Raw genomic sequence first — 7500 nt, 5'->3', positions numbered from 1 at the left:
AACAACAGCATCAATAAAAGAAAAAAAAAAAAAAGACCCGCCGAGGTGCCAGTCCTTAAAGAGAAGAGTTACGTATATGTCTGTGGTACGTAGTAATGATTGCCACAGCAGCCCTTTTGTGTAAGCTGTGCTGTGCCCATATCGTGTTGTGCGCTGCTCGTGGCCTGATGGTTGTAAGTGTGATCCTGGCTCATAACAGTTTGTCGGTGAAAGAGAGAGAGAGAGAGAGAGAGAGAGAGAGAGAGAGAGAGAGAGAGAGAGAGAGAGAGAGAGAGAGAGAGAGAGAGCGTCCTCTTCCCTGCGGCACCATTACTCGATTTCCACTTTTGCCTCTCATAAATATTCTTCATTCGCTCCGCACCCTTTCGCATGTCTCCATCTTACAAGGGACACATTATTGAGGTTAGAATCTGTACATTTTATCATCTTCACTCCTTGCCCTCTCCTTGACAGAGAGAGAAGCATCTGACCCTTTCACACCACTGTAATGTCGAGGTCACAGGCTGCTTACCTCATTACCTTTCCTCCTTGACCTGAGAGCTGGAAGGTGTGTGACCCTACGTATCACTGGCGTCGGCGATAGCTCATCTCATCATCTCCTTTACCCTGAACCCACTTCCTGCAATCCCTCACGCTCCACTGCACCGCTGCTCCTCTTGATATCTTTCATTGCAAGTCTCAAAGTTACTGCTCTTTTGAACTTGCTAACTGCCTGCCTGCTTCCCGTCCCGTACTGCAGCCGCGCACGGTTTTCACTTCACTTTGATATTTTTTTTATTAGTCTTAGAGTATTGACATGTAGTAACTCTGTAGGCAGCCTGGTTTGGTGTAACTGTGTACCTACTACGAGTACAGACAGTAGCTTCAGTCATGTACCAGTACGTCTGTGTGAAGGGAATTTGAATGCTTTACACAGGGATTAGTAGTTTTATACTGGGACTGCCACGTATACACCTCATGATTTCTTGTCGCTTCTCAAGTTCTTTTTTGCTCTCATGTGCTCTAGATCGACTTTATGTATTTGAACATTCATATTCTGTTTTCATTTCTTTTGTATTTGTGACAGCGAATTGTCTTGGTGTATATAAGAATAAAGAACAAATAAGTTTTAGCAAGGGTGGACCGGAATATACGAGCTGTAGATTAAGAAACAAAGGCTGAAGATGATTATGGGAAAAAATAAACCGCTAACATTCAAAGCCCAACCAAGCGTTAACGGTGAGACGCGCGCCATCTGTTGAGCAGAAAGCAAAGAATATTTACGAGAGGCTGAATGTAAGGATGATCATGAGAAAGACAAACTACAGATATTCAAACCTCAGTCAAGTGTTGACGGTCAAACACACGCTATCTATTGAGCAGCGGACAAACTAATGCAGCTGCCATCTCACAATCTCACAGGTCGTATTAAGCAGGAGTTTGCCGCTCATCCTGGCAGGCGAGCAAGTCCGGTGTCATTAGGGCAGGGGACACTGAACCCGTGAGTGGACCAGTAAGGGTGAATTACGACAAGACAAAGAGGGAATACACGTCATGCTCTCATCTTGGCGCTGCTTTTCGCCGAGAATCGTGATGGAGTGAGTGTCAGTGAGTGTCTTCAGTGTTAATATCTGCCTGACGCTGCTGCCTGGCGTACGATGCTTTGTCACTTCCTCAGTTACAGTGATATTTTTTGAGCGTGAACGATAGAGCGAAATGAAACTTAAAGCAGTGTTTTCTTGGAGTGAACAGCAGAGAGAAATTAAACTTAAGACAGTGTTTTGGAAGTAACGAAACTGATATAGTGCTTTGATTCCTCCCTGTAAAAGTGATCTGATTGGGATTATGGCTGCCAGGCGCACGATATACTCATTATATGGGGGAAAAAAGGTTGATAGAGGGAGAGATCAGAAGCAAGAGAAGGAAGCAGGAGGTGAAGGAGAATAGGAGGGAAGAAGTGGAGGAAGAGGAGATGGAAAGGAGTGAGAAAACCGAAAGAAAAGGTGGACACGCATGTCATATACTGTCGTGAACCGAAATAGAGTAAGTATTTTGAAGGTCCACGCAGAAAATACGAGTGGCAGACTGTAATAGTTCTGTCAATATCTCTCCCTCACCTCCTCCTCCTCCTCCTCCTCCTCCTCCTCCTCCTCCTCCTCCTCCTCCTCCTTCCCCCCAAGTGGCAAAGAAGGGTACAATCTCCTCTCGCCTCACCCTCCGTCAGTCTCATATAACAAGATTCCTTCGCTATCACCAGAAGATGAGTCCCTTCGTCGTCGCTTCAGAGAGAGAGAGAGAGAGAGAGAGAGAGAGAGAGAGAGAGAGAGAGAGAATGGCACAGCTTCTAGTCTTCTCTGCATCAAGAGGCGCGAGGTTAGGTCTTTCTTTTTCACTTCTTTATTTGTATTTATGAGTCTGTGTCTCTCCGTTAACTCTTCTCGTGAGGGTTAAAGACCTTGCTTGTTTTTTTTACGCTGATTCTTGCATATTTCCTTCCTTCACTGAGAGAGAGAGAGAGAGAGAGAGAGAGAGAGAGAGAGAGAGAGAGAGAGAGAGAGAGAGAGAGAGAGAGAGAGAGAGCAAAATAGCAGCCTCATAAACCATTTCATTTACCAGAACGACCTTGGGAATCTGAAATCATCATAGCCTCGCATCAGCGGTATGGTGGTGGTGGCGGTGGTGATGGTGGTGGTGGTGGTGGACATGCTCGTGTTAATCATACAACAGAGGTGGGTCGTAAAAGAAAAGGTGGTACTGGTGGCGATGATTTTTTTTTGGGGGGAGGGGATGAGGGGGGCGCTATGTTTTGTGGGTAATGGAACAGAATTAAATTGTGTGAATTGTAGATGGTGCTGCAAGTAATGGCTTTATTTTTATTATTATTATTATTATCATTATTATTATTATTATTATTATTATTAGTAGTAGTAGTAGTAGTAGTAGTTTTAAATGTGGTAGTTGTAGTAATAGTAGTTGTTCTTGCTGTAGTTGTAATATTAGAAGTAGTACCAGCAGCAGATGATGATGTTGTTTTTGTAGTGGTAAGAGTATGAGTAGTAGTAGTAGTAGCAGCTGTAGTAGTAGTAGTAGTAGTAGCAGGAGGAGGAGGAATATTGTAGTTGCCTCAATATGTATTACTATGGCATAAAATACATGTAAATAAAATATATACCCATAAATTTACTAGGAAATAAACGTGTAACATCCTCACTTATTAGCAATGAATAGAAACACACCGCCACCACTGTCACTACTACCACCGTCACTACTGCTGGGGGCGCTGGAGGAGGAGCATCTAGGATATATGCCCCGTGTCTCTCCCCAGTTCATCATCCCGCCTTTTATCTCCCCACACAAGGAAGCGGACTCAGAGTAAGGCAGGATATCTGTTCAAATTATCCCCCACATAAGTATGATTATTTGCCATGTTGGATCCTTCCTTTTTCGGAGAGAGAGAGAGAGAGAGAGAGAGAGAGAGAGAGAGAGAGAGAGAGAGAGAGAGAGAGAGAGAGAGAGAGAGAGAGAGAGAGAGAGAGAGAGAGAGAGAGAGAGAGAGATGAGGATGTTAATGCAAGGGAGAATGGTAAGAGAGAGTTAGGATACGATTTGTTATTTTGGTAAAAGGATGGAAAAGCATCCTGGTGATTTAGAGAGAGAGAGAGAGAGAGAGAGAGAGAGAGAGAGAGAGAGAGAGAGAGAGAGAGAGAGAGAGAGCGCTTTTAGTCTCAGAGTCAACATGAGAGAAGGAAAGAGCTTCACAAACAGCATCTCTCTCTCTCTCTCTCTCTCTCTCTCTCTCTCTGGCATGCCCCTTGGTGCGTATATGAAGGAATAGCGGAACATAAATCACGTCATGTTTTTCGCCATCACTCCTTGAACCTCTCTCATTCGCACCTCAAATGCAGGAGCGCAATTGTCACCCGCCCCTTATCACTCCCACACTTGATATTTACACACATTATATCTTAGTCGTAATGTTCCATCCCACTCCAGAACGCGGGGCTGCGGCTTGGGATTAAAGAGTGCCTTAGTGGGCGGAAATAAGAGGGTTAGAGTGGGACTAGTTTGCGTCGCGCGTTGGGTCAAGTAATTTCCCGTCTCGTCCCGCGCGCCGCATCACACATTCGGTGAAAATAGCGGCGCGGAGGATTCTCCCTTTCAGTCTAAATTACATTCTCACGTTCATATGAAGGAGCCTTTGTCCCGCCCCTAATTTTATTGTTCAAGGGAGCGACGGAAACGAAACTCTCCAAGACGAGAAACTCTTGTTTAAATATTTGTTCTGGCAATTGTGCTGCGTGGGGGCCGCTAGCAGCCGTGGCCCTCTGGCGGACGGCTGCGGAAGCGACACCAAAGAAAGTGAAGTGTGTGTAAATATTGACATTTACAGGGGAGACTTGAGATAACTAAGATTGAATTAAGGACATTATGTACCTTTAGTGAAGGATGAGTGAATATTGAGACTGGTAGCGGAGACTTTAGATGCTATTTGTATTGAGTTAAGGATATCTAGAACGTAACAGAGAAAACTTAGAGATAAATCTAAGTGATATAGGAATATTCAGAAACTTAGTGAAGGAAATACTGATGCAGTCAGGGACAACTTAAGGTGACGCTTATTGAATTGAGAACATTCAGAGTGAAACACGAGTCAGTATCAAATAACTGGTAATACTTTTATGAACAGTCGCTTGGGTGGCGGCGAGGAGGATGCGTCCAGTGAGGGCAGCACGCTCAGCACGCACGTGTCATGTCACCGCCCCGCCCCCTCACACCGTAATGCCGCGTTTGCTTATATTGGGCGTTACACCTTTCATGATTTTGTTAAATATCCCGGTTGTATTACAGCGTCCAGGGGTGGATATTGCAAGCTGCGAATTGAATTTACATAAGAACCGCCTGTTTCTAATAACAAACTCCAGTGGAATTTGGAACGCCCTTTTTTATAAATTCCGCGTGGGGAATTTATTGCGAAAGTTATTAAGTATCTTGAAAACATTATCTGCCTATTGCTTTAATATTAGTCCCTCCGGCGGCAGGTTAGGGCTGATTACTGTGTGTGTATGTTTGTTTGTTTGTTTGTGTGTGTGTGTGTGTGTGTGTGTGTGTGTGTGTGTGTGTGTGTGTGTGTGTGTGTGTGTTTGTTTGTTTGTTTGTGTGTGTGTGTGTTAGTCAATATGTAACACACTCTCTCTCTCTCTCTCTCTCTCTCTCTCTCTCTCTCTCTCTCTCTCTCTCTCTCTCTCTCTCTCTCTCTCTCTCTCTCTCTCCTAGTAATATCGGTTCATCCAGTTTTTTTTTTTTTTTTTTTTTACACACCTGTCAGTATTAATCAGCCGCCATCACCTGCGCGGGGCGGCGGCGAGAGGGCTGTGGCTTTATTGTCCCGCTGGCGAATAGCTTTGTGCGTCACGTGACCTGCCAGCCGCGAGGGTTCGTCAGTGAGTCGCCGATGGGATATTGGATGGGCTATTGAACTCTCCGTTGTTTACACGCACCACCGCTCACACACACACACACACACACACACACACACACACACACACACACACACACACACACACACACACACACACATATGCATGAATTAGTCCGTGTGTGCAAGGACTCTATTATTTGCACGCATATACGTACGTAGTTAACACACACACACACACACACACACACACACACACACACACACACGATTCCACTTCAGCACATAACCACTGTGATTTGTATAGAATGTGTATAGTGTACAGGATATTAGAACTGCATGGAAATATACAAACAAAGCTACATTCCTACACTCATACATACTCGTACATGCAAGCACCAACAATACCCTCACCAGTGTGTCTTGTACTGATGTAGCCGGTTAGTGCTTTACAGGCACGTAAGAATCACACACAACCTTATTTCGTTTTATGAGAAGGGGCAAAAAAAAAAAAAAAAAAAAAATCCGTCAGGTGGCAGTCCTTAAAGGAAAAGGGTGAAGACCATAAAGGAGAAGGTACTGGTCAGGGCAAGAAACATTGATAAGAAAGAGGTCTATAAAGATGCCAGTCCCTAAAGAAAAGGATAAAAAACAAAGGGCAGCAAGAAAATACAAAAAAAAGGCTTACTGAGGTGCCAGTCCTTAAAAGTACCAAAAACATAAAGAAAAGGATCAAAAGGACATTTAACTCTTATGTGAGAGAGAGAGAGAGAGAGAGAGAGAGAGAGAGAGAGAGAGAGAGAGAGAGAGAGAGAGAGAGAGAGAGAGAGAGAGCCATGCCTACCTGTCCTTGATCGCCGCGAGTTGGGTGGAAGAGCAGAATGAGTAGCGAGTTGTGTGCCTCATCGCGGCTTTGTGCGGGGCTCACTGGACGCTGGTGGCTGTGTGGTGATGAAAGGAGTGATGGAGGGCCCTAATGGTTCTAATGCTTCAGGCCGTTAGCACAGGTAGTCAGTAATAATGATCATAATGATTGTAATGGTGTTGATGCACTTGACATAAACCTTCTCTCTCTCTCTCTCTCTCTCTCTCTCTCTCTCTCTCTCTCTCTCTCTCTCTCTCTCTCTCTCTCTCTCTCTCTCTCTCTCTCTCTCTCTCTCTCTCTCTCTCTCTCTCTCTCCCTCTGCCGTTATCATCCCTCTCCATTGCCTCCTCTTCCCTCACTCCAGTCTCCTCTCCCTCTCTCGTTTAATTTAACCTAACCTAACCTAATGGTGTTAGTGTTGATGTACTCGAAATCACACAAATCCAGTCCTGAGCCTCTCTTTATCCTTCCTTACCGCCGCTATCCTTCTCCGTCCCTTCCCGCCTCCTCCCTCTCCTTCCCTCCCTCCCTGTCGACGGCGCCAAAAATGTGTTACCAAAATATAAAACACACACGTCCATAACTAGAACCAGCACGATAAGCAGGTGTAATTCTGCCCGTCCATTCCCTGCTTGCCCGCCCATTAGCCTTGATAATGGGCCTAAACACACCATTTGGTGGCATAACGCTCCAAGATTAGTTTATGGCAAGGAAAAAATACTGCTGGTACAATTTTTTTTTTTTTTTTTTTTTTTATTGAGTGCCATTTCTCCCTCTCTCCCTCCCTTTATCTCTCCCCTCCCATACACTCATCCATGCCTGTTCGTCTCCCATTCCTTGTACTCAGACTTCTTTACAGGCGCAGCTCTCACTAAGGAGTATGGAGTGTGTCAAGTCTCAATGAATGCTAATTTATTTTTATCAATTTCGTAACTCATATTTTTAAAGTGCCTTTTCTTTTTTTTTAGAGTTTAAGGTTGTGACAGGTAGACAAGGACAGGTTGATAAACAGACAGAGAAACCGGTTGACAGGTAGACACAAAGACAGGTAAACAGATACAAGTAGAATGATGGACAGACAAAGAATGTACGTGCAGATATACAGACAGACAGACAGACAGAGGGACAATCGGGAGCAGTTCACGCCATCGGGTAAATGTAAAACAAACGGACACAAAAATACGATTAATGGCATTAGGACGAAACGCACATGCCGATTAAAAGTAAATTAGAACATAGG

The 7500-nt window shown here is 44.5% G+C and overlaps 1 protein-coding gene across 3 annotated transcripts in view; it reads left to right on the top strand.

Annotated features, from left to right (window-relative positions):
• LOC135109641 (cell adhesion molecule 1-like) overlaps positions 1 to 7500 on the top strand; it is a 395699-nt gene that overhangs the window by 120529 nt on the left and 267670 nt on the right. The window lies entirely within an intron of this gene.

This window comes from Scylla paramamosain, chromosome 19, assembly GCF_035594125.1.
Source record: "Scylla paramamosain isolate STU-SP2022 chromosome 19, ASM3559412v1, whole genome shotgun sequence".
NCBI classification, from domain to species: Eukaryota; Metazoa; Arthropoda; class Malacostraca; order Decapoda; family Portunidae; genus Scylla; species Scylla paramamosain.
This window is presented reverse-complemented; position numbering and strand designations above follow the sequence as displayed.